The sequence below is a fragment of the Rhinopithecus roxellana genome, chromosome 20 (genome assembly GCF_007565055.1).
Source record: "Rhinopithecus roxellana isolate Shanxi Qingling chromosome 20, ASM756505v1, whole genome shotgun sequence".
Taxonomy (NCBI): Eukaryota; Metazoa; Chordata; class Mammalia; order Primates; family Cercopithecidae; genus Rhinopithecus; species Rhinopithecus roxellana.
In genome coordinates this window covers 4,306,934-4,321,274 of record NC_044568.1, presented here as the reverse complement: position 1 = coordinate 4,321,274, position 14,341 = coordinate 4,306,934, and positions in this window count along the sequence as shown.

Here is a 14,341-nt window from a genome sequence, read left to right as displayed (position 1 = left end):
AGGTGCACATTTACCAGTCGTTTAAAAAAACGGAACAGAATCCCAGATAGAGGAAACAGGTAGTGCCTAGGCACAGTCATGTCAGAGATGCTAGGACATTTCATTTTAGTTTAGAACTATTGGCTTGGCTGGGTGTGGTGTCTCACACCTGTAATCCGCGCCCTTTGGGAGGCTGAGATGGGCAAATCACGAGGTCAGGAGTTCGAGACCACGCTGGCCAACATGGTGAAACCCTGTCTCTACTAAAAATACAAAAAATTAGCTGGGCATGGTAGCGGGCACTGTAATCCCAGCTACTCGGGAGGCTGAGGCAGGAGAATGGCATCAACCTGGGAGGCAGAGGTTGCAGTGAGCCGAGATCATGCCACTACATTCCAGCCTGGGTGACAGTGCGAGACTCTGTCTCAAAAAAAAAAAAAAAGAACTATTGGCTTTGGGGTTTTGTTCTTGTTCAGCTCACTCAACAAATATAAAGGGAGAAAAAGAATCTCTCTTTGGGGATGCTCGTCACAGAGGCCAAGCATCTGATGTGGGGATGGGATGGGAAGCAAAAGGAGATGATGTTGGAGAATCCGCTCCTGAAGTCAAAGGATATTCCATGCTGTCCTCACTGTGTGAAATGCCTACATCTGATGGTAGGGAGAGGTGGTGCTTTGACCCAAGGCTGTCCTTAGAAAAGGAACCACAGGTTTATAGTAACATTACGTATTGCTTCTGAGGCTGGAGCTCAGGGTACAGTGATCCTGCAGTGAATCCAGGGACGCATGAATCTTCTGCATGGCAGACTGAGGCCAGTCAGATACCCTGACTGCAGTAATGGTTACTGCTACGTAGCTTCCTGTTATGTGGCTGGGAGTCACTGGATTCCCATGGGGAGGGCCTCTACCTCCAATCTCAGGAGCCTTCAGTGCACTTCCTGTCCTGGTTCACTTCTCCCATCCTAGGTGTGATGGGCATTAACCTCTCTACCACCAGGAATCACGTATCATAATCCCTGAGAGGTACCAGGTAACCCTGGGCAGTTTGCTGGTTCAGCTTCAGGATCCTTTAAAGGACAGTTAAATGCCAGACACCTGAATGAGGTCAGGGGCTGCTGTGAGGCTTGGACAGCATGTATGCAATCACAGTCCCTGATGTGATCAAGATACAGTTTGCTTCTCTGCCTGCAGGGTGGGTACAAAATCCCAACTTAGGTGAGGCACCACCCTCTGAAATGGTCTTATACATAATTGCATTGTTTGCAAACAACAGAAACCCATTCACGTTCACTCAATAAATGGGCATGTTTCTTACATGGCACAGGAGCACAGAAGGAAGTTTCAGCACTAAAAGTCAGGCGGCATGCCCAGTCCCAGGAGGGACCAGCATTTCTGAACTGCTATGTAATCAGGAAACAAGGCAACCCTTACCCTCCTGCCCCAAAACCCTCCTCCATGGCCCTTCTACTCTCTTCTTCTTCTCTCTCCTCATTGCAACTTTTCCTTTTTTCTGCACACATGGCAGAGAACAGTGACCCCACAGTTACTGGTGAAACTTAAGTGTGCCTTGCAAATTCCTAGGAGAAAATTGAACCTAGATAGGGTGAGGTTTCATCTCTTCTCAACATAGCACTTACTAATGGAGCCAGGATCATGCACTTCAGACCCAATTTCTGGCACTATGCTAGACAGAGATGGGGGAGGGAAATGACTTTTGGGGAGGCTGAGTGTTTCTAAAATTAGCCATAGGATAACTAAGCCGATAGTTCCTTCGTTCCTTCCTTCCTCCCTCCCTGTTTCTCTACCTTCCATCTTTTCTTCCTTGGGTAAATATTTATTGAATGTCTGCCATATCCATGGCATTGTGATCAGAGTTAAAATGGTGAGCAAAACCCACACAGCTCCCACCCTCATGGAGCTAACTAACATGCTGGTGAGATGGGCAAACTTTCATCAAATAACTTTTTAAAATAATTTTTAATTGGATGCAAAACGAGAGCTGGGATATGGGCTATGAAGAAAGGATGGTGGGCTCTTAAAGCCATGCGGTCGGAGGGTTCCATCAGGAAGCAGCAATGCATTGGGGTTAATTAGGTGCTAAGAGTATCCCCAGTCAAAGGCATAGCATGCAAGGCGTCCCTGTGGCAGGTGGGGAGTGAACGGGAAAGTAAATGGGTCCAGAATGGGAAAGTCCATGGCGCTGGTACCCAGAACTGGGGGGGAAGTGTGACCTTCTCACTAATAAATAAATAAGGCTGGAGCTGTGTCCAGGAGCAAATCATTAAGGATGTCAGGGGTAAGGTAGGTTTGGAATGAAATGGGAAGCCAGTAGTGTAGGATTTAAATGATTAAGTAACACGGTCACATTTACGTTTTTTAAGGATCACACTGCTAGCCCTGCATGGTGTGCAAGCCTGGAGGCAGGAGGAGATGGCATTGCAGTCATCGCCTGGGGAAGTCTATGAAGCAGTTGATGGCAGAGTCTATGGAAACAGAAATGCTGCAGTAGCCAGCCCTGTTCAGAGAGTCAGAGTTAGAAACTTAAACTACATTCTAGCTGTCCAAGGGTCATCAACACCAGTGTTTTGGAAGTAATCGGTTTGCTATTTTGTGCATCCATTTGGATGGAGTGCAGAGGTGAAGGTAGCTAATGCATGAACTGAGCATTCACCTTCATTCTGCCTGACTTTGTTCCAATGTCCTCTGAGTTTCCTTCACTCGCAGCTCTTTAGCTCTCATGTAGTCTTGGTACAATGAAAATTCTGCCCAATTCCACTGGGAGCCGAGATTCTCCCTGGTCGCAAATGGCTTTTCATGTAGTTTGCAAGAGTAATTGCAAACTCTGAACAATCTTAGTTAAAAAGAAAAAAATAACACTATCACTCCTCTGGAACTCTGGAGAGCGTATTAGGGTTTTCTTGCTGTCTGGGGCCATTGTTAATGATCATTTCTGTTCTCACTTTATAACAATGGTTCTCAGCCTCTGTTTTTATAAAATAATCCCCCTAAAGGACTTGACAGATTCTTATTAGTGGAAAGGAGGGGGCTATGAAATTCATTTCAACTGCAGGCTGGATTAAAAACAGATGTAAAGGTGTGGGTTTGGACTCACATGGACATGAAATTAAATGTTATTATCTGGGTACCAAGTACGGTAGCACCAGAGAAGGCCCTGTTGCTCAGAGAAACCTCTTTCTGGAATGAAGGTCAATGTCCTTTCTTGGTGCTGTAACCCTCTGGGGCAAGGAGGAATCACTTCTTAGGCTACCCAATGTAGTGAGCAGTATGTAAGGGGCCTTGTCCCAGACTACAAAGTTACAGTGTTGAATTAAACATTGCCCTTGCCTTCCAGAAACTCACAGCCTGGGTAGGGCAAGTCCACAAAAAGTTACAAGGATGTATAATTCTGCTTCTAATAGAAGAATATGTGAATGGCCATAGGGACCTCCCCTAAAATTCAGGCCCACTGGAAGGGTCAATGAAAGCTACAGAGAACACACTTGGGTAGACGTTCAAGTCTCAAGACTCAAGACCTTCCATGAGTTCAAACGGGGCTGGGTGAAGGGCAGTTTAGGATGAGAGAAGGTTGTAATCAAAGGGCTAAAGGAATACTAGTGCATTGTGTCTTAAGTATTTGGTTTAGCTGGATCTTAGAATGTAAGGATGTGTTCGGAGATGAAGGAAGTCACAGGAAAGAGGGGGTAGGAGCTGAAAAGGTTGAACCTGACCATGGTAGGTATCATTTTTAATAAATGAGAGGATGCATGCAAATTTCGATATGAAGTTTGGGATGTACTATGGATTCAATGAAACTACAACTACTATAATTATTAGGACTCAGATAATCCTGCAGTGGAGGCATACTGTGAATTTGTAGATGAGAACCATGTATTTTGACTATTTTTATTCTAACTGTTCTAACCATTCTTCCCAAATCATGTTCTTCCACTTCTCACCTTTACGATGTCAGCTCCATTGCCACTTCCTTGATGGAGCCTTCCCCAGTGTCCCCGATGAAGATCTTCCCCACTGGACTGTAGGCACCAGGGCGACACTACCAGACGTTTAAAAGGCTTAATAGACAATAAACTTTTAAAAAGCACGGACTTTGTGCCAGGCACAATGCTAAGTGTTTTACAAATATTAACTTTTAATATTCCCCTGAATTCCTTGAGGCAGATACTGTTTATTCCATTTTAATGATGAAGAAACCGAGACAAAGAAAGGTTGAGTGACTTGACCATGGTCACAAAGCTAGAAGGTAGTGAAGCCAAGGATGATTGGAAAGACAGATGGATGGGTAGGTGGGTGGATGGATGGATAGATAGATGGGGGCCAGATGGATAGATAGATGTGTGGGTGGGTGGGAGGATTGATGGATGAATGGGTAGGTGGGTGGGTGGATGGATGGACGGATGGATCGATGGGTCTCTGGATGGATAGGTGGGTGGATGGGTGGGTAGATGGATGGATGGGTGAATGGTTGGGTGGATGGGTAGGTGGATAGGTGGGTGGGTGGATGGATGGATGGATGGATGGATGGATGGATGGATACATGGATGGATGGATGGATGGATCGATGGGTCTCTGGATGGATAGGTGGGTGGATGGGTGGGTAGATGGATGGATGGGTGAATGGGTAGATGGGTGGATGGGTGAATGGTTGGGTGGATGGGTAGGTGGATAGGTGGGTGGATGGATGGATGGATGGATGGATGGATGGATGGATGGATGGATACATGGATGGATGGATGGATGGATAGATAGATGTGTGGATGAATGAGTGCATCATTGCCATTTGTTGACACTAGCCCATGAGATTGGTCATTTTTATTAGTTGAAAGAAACTGAAGACATCAAAATGCAGAGCAAAAGGCTGTTGAAGGGCGAATACTATCACCACCATTTCAGCCACTTAATAGTTGTATCTATTCTTGGGTCTCTCTGCAGATCCCCCCTCTTTCCAGTATTTTGAAGTCACTTGAGGTTCTTAGGTATTGTAATTTATCAACACGAGGGGACTCACCAGATGTGAAGACTACACACACACATGTGTATCCATATACATACACATATGTAATCTTCATTTATAAGTATGTATACATACAGATATGTATATCAGTATATCTCTATATCTAGATATACCTATCACATTAGGGAAGGTGGTATATTGTCTAAACATATCTGCAAATAATGTTTTAAATTTACCTCTAAATCTTGTGGATTGTATTGAGTCTTGGTGTAAATTATATTGCTACTTTACAAGAGTAATTCAGTGAGCAGTGGATCAGGATTCTAGAACCCTACAAAGCAGTCCCATCTCTGCCATTTAAGTTTCTCCCCAGAGAGGAAACAAGTCAGTATCCCAACCCCCTTGGGTATAGGATGCCATAAACGTCTTTCAGATCTACCAGAAATCTTGGTTTTTCTGATAGGAGATGACCTGTCTTTGAACTCACTGAACTATAGGAGATTATAATGGCCATTTGCAGTTCAGGTAATATTTGGTTTATTTAAATATCAATGAACATGAATCTTACTCCCTCTGATTGGGTGATGATAGCCATATTTATGGAATTTATTACTGCTGGGATACCTTATATCATACTACTACTCATTGCAAAATTAAATCATTTCTGTATTTGAACTTTAAGTATCACCTGAATCAGCATTATAGACCTGCAGTTCTAGAGTTGAAAGGAAATTTAGAATTCATTTCATACAAGCTAATTCCCTGGAAGAAAATCCACAATGATATATCTGAAATGTCAACCTCCAGTCTTCCCTTGAACACTTCCTGTGACAGGAACTCATGGTGTAAGAGAAGAATACAGTAGAGTGCTTCCAAGCTTGGTGTCCACTTGCCCGAGTTCAAATTTAGGGTTCACGATGTACATGAACGTCTTGTGAACTGTGGGAGCTGTCTGGGCCTCAGTTTCCTCTTATGAAATAGAGAAGATAATAACACCTTCTTTACTGGAATCCGAGAGGATGTAATGAAAATAGATTGAAGAACTGAATCATTTTCATCCTCATCATCACCATTATTGGTGTTAAATTCACAGTATAGTCAGAACCTATTTTGGAGGTTGGTCTATACTACTATGACAAAAAAAGTGCGGACAGAATTAAAGAATACATTTCTTGATACTAAAGTCGTTCCCCCTTTTCTTCTTTAGGAAACTGGTCAAAGAACTCATGCAAGTGGAACTTACGACTTCCTTGATCGGACTCAGCATTCAGTAAGTGCAACCCATTTCGAACATTCATTCCATAAATATATCCATGTCTTTGATCCTGTTCTTTATGAAAAGCTCTTTTCTGCAGGTTTGAAGTTGTTACAAAAACTTTGCTGCCTGCCTATGTCTTTCTCTTCTGCCCTATTGTACCAGAGATGAGAAGAGGGCCTGCAAGGTAGAACCACCCTCCTTTAGCCCTCCCTCCCCAGTGAACCTGGGAAATGTGTGAGGTTATCAGTGGGTTAACTGTGCCTTTATTAGCTGGGGATTAAAATAAAATGTGTTTGTGGTTTCTTTTTTCCCCCCTAAGGTTTTCTCATCAGGAGACATTCTGGCCCCCTTCTGAGTCACATGACCCTGTAAAGTGGAAAGAAATGCCAGCAAACACAGATTAGTTACTGAGAGCATGTATTTCTTGAGGCGTTTAAGAACAATTCATTTGCTCTTTTTGAGCTGGAATACGTGACTATGATAGAAAAATTACTGCAAAAAAAATTGTGTACTTTAAGATGCTGGAGTACATTTTAGAAATTTCATTTGTTTTCAGCAAGTAAGCACTTTTCCGCTTTCTGCCTTTCTCACTGCATGCAAGGACTTTATTTTTGGTGAAGCTAGCAGTATTTTGTTCAATTTTCTCAGCGCTCTTTTTTTATATATACATATATGCTCTAGCATTTGGAGTAGCACCTTCACAAAGTCTCTGATATCGGCCCTCCTCTGCAATAGTTTTATGGGTAAATACCTTGTTTTAGGAAGAAATCTGTAATAATTTAACAATAAATATCAAAATTTTAAAAGGCTAGCTGAAAGAAATATTTATTTTTCAAGATGTAGCTTCTTTCATAGGAATGCAGAATTTCTTAGCAGGTTCTACTTCTGAAAGTGCTGGAGTATAATTTGATACATCAAATATCAGCCCATGTCATAAAGGAGCAGGTAGAATTGGAGGCCATGGGACTCCAGGCCTGGAAGAGGCTGATCAAAGGGAATTCTTTTGCCCTCATTGGGGTTGCAGGACTCTTTCTATTGTCCTGGAATTTGCATATTCAAATGCAGAGAAGAAGGAGGCGGAGATAGAAAGAACTAAAAAGACTGTGTATTAGCTGTTAGCTACATCAGAATGACTTAGTGTAACCCTGATCAGCTAACACTCGTATCACACAGGAGATTAGACTCGCAGCTTTTGTTCCTAATAATAAAGGAAATTCCATCTCTAATTCCCTATATGCCACATCTCTCTTTTCATGCCTTTGAAGTTCAGGCTTCAGCATTTCTTGAAAACTGGGAGGTTTTGTAAGTAAAAAGGAGGGGGCTGTTTGGCATGAAGTCTGTTCAAATCTATTTAGTGTAAAGTTAAATTTGCTTGTTACTTGATCTTTTTCTGTTTCAAGCAGCGTCTTTCTCCTAGATGCCTTTGTTAGTGCTGGGGCAGGGAGGGGAGGGATGGAGGACAAAAGGTTTCAAGGATGGGTTTTCAGATCATACACGACCTTCTCATTCCTCTGTCTTCTGAACATGATTCAAATTGCTGCTTCTCTGAAAGAAATTCCTGTTCCAAACCTGCATTGGGATTGAAACTTCTAACCTAAGGGAGGCTGTGGTCCCTAAGATAATTAGTACAGGGATGTAAGGGAGCTCATGTTAATTTGTCTATGGATATGGTATTTCCGTATCTACAACTGCCATCTAAAGAGAGACATAAAAAAAGTATGAATCTACTGCTCTAAACCAGTGAGCGGATATAATTTTTTTTTGAAACAAACCATTTTAGAAAGGAAGAAATGGCAAGATGTCTCATTGGGGAGGTTTATGGGTACTGACTCCTCTCAGTGTATCTAGTAGATTTCCAAATTGTCCTTGGGATTGCAGCTTCTCTGGTGCAGCGAACCTCAAACCACTTCCGAGACCAAGCAGTCACTTCCCCTGGAACAAACACTGAGTTCTGGGATGTCACCTGGTTATCAGGAAGGCAAATGATTTGACATCTAAGCTGGGCACATGCTTGGGTTTTGTGTGCTCTTCACCCATAACACGTTGGATACATGCTGGTGGAGAAATTGCTCCAGTCTCTTGCAGGATTTTAGCGGGAGCAATGATTTAATAGTTGGAATTTGTTCATGGCTGACACTGGGCCTGGGCTGATGTCAGGAAGAATGCCATATTTTAGTCTGAATCAGGGTTTTGATGTCTCCATTGGCTTCAGAAAATTAATTTTCATTTCCTGCTTCCAAAATTTGGTTATTCTTGTTTAATTTTTTTCCAGAATGTTTCCTTTGCATCGGGACCCTTTGGAGTGCTGATTGTTCAATAGTATATCACCTCTGACGATACCCATAGCATTTACTGTAGTGCTAGTAGACCATCAGTACCTGCAGGATATAATGATAGTCAAACAGGTACAAGAATGGAAAGCTGAATAGGTAGATGAGTGCATCTTAACTCCTGGTGGAGTATTGTGTAAATGGGAGAAAGATAGCATTGACCTTAGACAAGAGACCAGTATGGGTCTTTCTGATAGTTGGTTTTTATTCCTTCAATATTCTTCTTCAAAGCTTTCACTTCTACTTTGACGGGTCTAGAAGAACAGATTGGCCAATGCACATGATGTAAGAGAGTGAGCTCCTAGGAAGCAGCATCTCTTTCTAGCTCTCCACATCCCTTTGTTGTTATCTGTGTGCTAAGAGGAAAGTCACAGAAAGCTTATAGTAGCAGGGTCGGTGGTGGAACTTAAGCCTCAGCATGATTTTCTACAACTTGAAAATTTAACTTCCAAGAGAAGACTTCCTCGATCTCTATTTTCCCGTCAGGTTAAAAATCCCACGGCATGCTGCATCACGTTTATCATTAATTAATTGTGCAAACTTTATTTTTTTCTTTTTCTTTGGTCTGGTGTTATCCGATACACCATTTCTGTGATTATAGGAATATTTTTTTTTCTCCAAGTCTTAATGAGGTATTATTGACAAGTAAGAATTGCATCTATTTCAAAAGCATAGTCATAATATAATGGGCTTTGGTGACTCAGAGGGGGAAGGTTGGGAGGAGGTTGAGGGTACAGAGAAGAAGAAGGAGGCGGAGATAGAAAGAACTAGAACGATGGTGTATTAGCTGTTAGTTACATCAGAATGACTTAGCGTAACCCTGATCAGCTAATGCTTGTGTCACACAGGAGATAAGACTTGCAGCTTTTGTTCCTCATAATAAAGGAAATTCCATCTCTAATTCCCTACATGCCACATCTACCTTTTCATGTCTTTGAAGCTCAGGCTTCAGCATTTCCTGAAAACTGGGAGGTTTTCTAAGTATTGGGTAGAGTGCGGAGTGTACACTGCTTGGGTTATGAGTTGCTTGGGTGGCGGTGAGCCAAAATCTCAGAAATCACCGCTAAAGAACTTATCCATGTAACCAAAAACCACCTGTACCCCAAAAGTATTGAAATAAAAATACAATTTAATTTTTAAAAATTGCATAGATTTAAGGTATATATGAGACATGTTAATGTACGTATCCCTTGTGAAATGATTGCTACAATCAAGCTACTTAACATACATATCACCTTACATAGTTAACCCTGCTAAGAGAAGAGATAAGGAATTCTTTATCTATGCTATTCAATATGGTAACCACCAGCCAGATGGAGCAATTGAACACTTGAAATGTGACTATTACACCTGAAAACTAACTGAAAACTAAGTGGTTTTTTAAAAAATGTTATTTAAAAACATCTGTTACTTTACTGTTGTTATTATAATTATTTATGGGACAGAGCCTCACTCTGTCACCTAGGCTGGAGTGCAGTGGCACGATCTCAGCTCACTACAACCTTTACCTGCCGGGTTCAAGCGATCCTCCTGCCTCAGCCTCCCAAGTAGCTGGGATTACTGGCACCCACCACCATGCCCAGCTCATTTTTGCATTTTTAGTAGAGACTGGGTTTCGCCATGTTGGCCAGGCTGGTCTCAAACTCCTGACCTTAGGTGGTACTCCCACCTCAGCCTCCCAAAGTGCTGAGATTACAGGCGTGAGCCATCATGTTATTTAAAGTAACATAAATGTGTTACTTTATTTTTAATTGACAAATAATAATTGCACATATTCATGGGGTACATAGTGATGTTTCTATACATATACTGTATAGTAATCAGGTCAGTGTAGTTAGCCTATCTATCATCTCAAATATTTATCATTTCTTTGTGTCAGGAGAGTTCATTAATTTAAGAACATGTGGCTTGTAACCTGCTACCTATTGTTGTATAGGATGGCTTTAGACTAGCAGCCTTATAAATACAGGGGCTAAGTCAGAATTGTCTGTCCTTGTACCTAGGCTGATACTTAGCTGTTATAGATCAATTAAGACTCTGATTGATAAATTGCTACTGTCTCAAGCCCCAAAGTGTCCTCTATTCCCTGCCGTTCCATATGTTCTGCTTCCTTGCATTTACCCTTGATCCAGAACTAAAGGTTTAATGGTCCCCTGGGACTGTGCTCAATGCCACAGCATTTGTCTATTCTAACTGGTTGGTGCCTAATGCATGCTGATTATTCAAATAGTGTATCACCTCTGATTATTTCCACGGCATCTACTGTAGTGCTGGCCCATAGCTGACCATCAGTACTTGTTGGGTATAATAATGGTCTAGCAAATAGAGGGATGGAAGGATGAAGAGATAGATAAATGCATCTCACCTTTCGATGGGGTATTGTGTAAGTGAGAGAAATGTAACATCAACATTAGATGAAAGACCAGTATGGGTCTTTCTGATGGCTGAATTTTATTTCCTCAGTGTTCGTCTTCAAAGCTTTCACTTCTACGTTGATAGGTCTAGAGTAACAGACTCCATATCTATCACTGAATCCTAAGCCATATGTAGCACAGATTGCTATACATCTTCACTTATTTCTTTCTGTCACTTAAGGCTCCTAATGCATAACACTTGAAATCGGTCCACATCTCACTCACTCACCCATGGGTACCATTCTCTTCCCAGGAACCTCAGTCCCAAGCTTTAGTTACTGACATTGTCTTGTTTTTCATCCAGCACCAAGTGATAAGTGAGTGTTTTATCTGTATCTTCTAGGAGCCTTCTTTTCATTCCCTCTGTTGGCATATTGCTCCAGGGACTTCTTTTACATATCTGGAAATTCTTTTTAGGTAGTCTTCATACCTAAAGCCACCCTCCCCTGGATCCCAGCCAACAGATTGCAGGACTAATATTCTTGAAACATGAATATCGTCTAGTTGGTTGTTCAATAAGTTCGTCTTTGCCTAACGTTCTGTCTTCTCTCCATGAATCCCAAATACATTTTATTCCAACTGGTCAAGTTGATCTGTTGATATCTAAACATGTTCAGTTCTCAGCTCCAAGCACTTGCTACACTTGGTCTCACCAGCTGGGATATCCTTTTCTATTCTTTTAGTCTACACTTCTGTATAGATCTCTGTTAAGCCCTCCTGATAATGAATTTTTCTCTGTTTATTTCAGCTACTTGGTTGCCCTTGTAGGATAAAGAAAATCCTAAGCCAGTTTTCAAGCTAGAAAGTTGACCCTATGATTATATTTTAGAATCTGGGTTTCAGTGGAACAGGTGAGAGTGGAACAGAGTAAGGAGGTATCAAAAGAGAAACAGCAACGATTGCTTTCCAGGGAGATGCAGTTCTCTCACATGCAAAATTCAGCAGATGGGTTGGAAGTGGAAGAGGTTAAAAGGCACCAGTTGGAATACAAGAGGGAGAGAGAACGAGAGCAGGCATGACCTAGGGCATTACCTTAATTCAAGGCCAGGCACAGGGTGGGTTTCATGGCAGCTGCATTTAGAGTCCGTGGTCTGGAAGGACAAACTCATCTAGGTAATGCTCACTGACCATCCCATTTGCTTTAACACTTCCCTAGCCACCAACCACCCCCACACACTTGTTTCCACTTTCCCTATGAATATCTCTTACCTCTCCTAAGCTGCTGCATAGCAGAGCTCTTTTCCCAGCTTCCCTCTGCTAGGGGCAGGAACTCTGCAGATTTTTTTTTTGATTGAATGAGTAGCTGAGCCTGGGAGGAGGGAGAGAGAGGAGGAGAGAGAGAGAGAAAGAGAAGGCAGAGAGAGAGTGAGAGAGAAAGAGAGAAAGAGAGAGAAGGCAGAGAGATAAAAGAAGAAATAACAATTCCTTCTGCTTCTTTATTGTTAGGACAGAGGAGGATAATAAAGAATGGAAGTTACAAGGAAGGTGTGTATGGTAGTAGGATGGGTAAGGAAGAGGGAAGTGCGGGCAGCACCCCACTGTCAGCCTTGTTCTTCTCCATCATCTCACCCAGTTAAAATCTGCTGTGGTGCTCATGACGCTCCCTCATGACCAGTTTTACTGGGTGTGCACAGTCTGCCTTCCCCACTGGACTGGAGGAGTTCTGAGGGCATGGGATGTGTCAGTGTTAATTGCTTCTGTATCCTTAGCACTTGCAAAAGTGGCAAGCAGGTACATACTTTGAATGAGTTGTTCACTGAGTTGCATGAATTAGTGCTGTGAATGTTGATCACACTCTTTGTACTTTTAAATTATTCTTATGTTATCCATGACTGCTGGTGGCACCTCCCACCACACACTCACCCCCAATCTAGATCAGTCTTTGAAAGATGAAGGGAGCAATGCTTGTGAATTGACCACACAACTGTCTTTTGAGAACATTATTTATTTACTTTAATTTTTTAAATTTGTATAAATTTGGAGGTTGCAAGTACAGTTTCCATACATGGATGTGTTGCATAGTAGTGAAGTCTGGGCTTTTGTTTTGTTTTGTTTTGTTTTTTTGAGATAGAATCTCATTCTTTCGCCCAGGCAGGAGTACAGTGGTGTGATATCAGCTCACTGCAACCTCCGCCTCCAAGGTTCAAGCTATTTTTTGTGCCTCAGCCTCTCAAGTAGCTGGGATTATAGGCATGTGCTATCATGCTCAGCTAGTGTTTGTATTTTTAGTAGAGAAAAGGTTTTGCCATGTTGGCCAGCCTGGTCTCAAACTCCTGACCTCAAGTGATCTGCCTACCTCAGCCTCCCAAAGTGCTGGGTTTACAGGCATGAGCCACCACATCTGGCCATCTCTGGGCTTTTAGCATAACCATCACCCACCCTCCCACCCTTCTGAGTCTCCATAGTTCATGCTCTGTGTTCACAGTTACACTTCATTTTGCTCCCACAAACAAGAACCACATAACTTTTAACAACACATTTGACCAATCTGGCTTCAGTTTCCTCATTGTAATACTAATGAGGAGTTGAACTAGAATGGAGTGTCAATTTGTTCTCACTTTGTTATAAAGAGATACCTGAGACTGGGTAATTCATAAAGAAAAGAGATTTAATTGGCTCACAGAGCCACAGGCTGTACAGGAAGCATGATGCTGGCATCTGCTCAGCTTCTGGGAAGGCCTCAGGAAACTTAAAATTATGGCAGAAGGCAAAGGGGGAACAGGCCTGTCTTACATGACCAGAGCAGGAGCAAGAGAGGGAGAGGAGGCACCATACACTTTAAACAACAAGATGTTGTTACAACTCACCCATTACTGCAAGGACAGTGCCAAGGGGACGGTACTAAACTCTTCATGAGAAACTGCCCCATGATTTAATCACCTACTACCTGGCCCACTTCCAATGTTGGGGATTACAATTCAACAAGAGATTTGGGGGAGGACACATTCTCCATATCAAATGGTGTTTAACTAGGGCCCCATCTAACTTGGAATTTAGAAAACAAACAACAGATATAGAAACTAGGCCACAGAAGAGAAGGTTGAAGGGAAGTATCATTATCTCAGCAAGACAGAGATGGAGGAGTTATGACCAGAAGCAGTCAGTCCCTCCATGGCCCACCTGGGTACAGAAATTAGCCCATTTTCTCTTGTACAAGAGAGTGTACTGTGTAGCTAAGTTAGGTTTGCAACTAACTCAGTACAGACATTTCGCTTTCTCTTTGCTATAATGAGAAACTAATATTAATGTAATTTGATCCACACTCCTGGGTTGTAGTAAAGAATTACAGGAAAGGTGCCCAGGCATGGTGGCTCATGCTTATAAGCCCAGAGCGTTGGGAGGCTGAGGTGGGAGGATCACTTGAGACCAGGAGTTTGAGACCAGCCTGG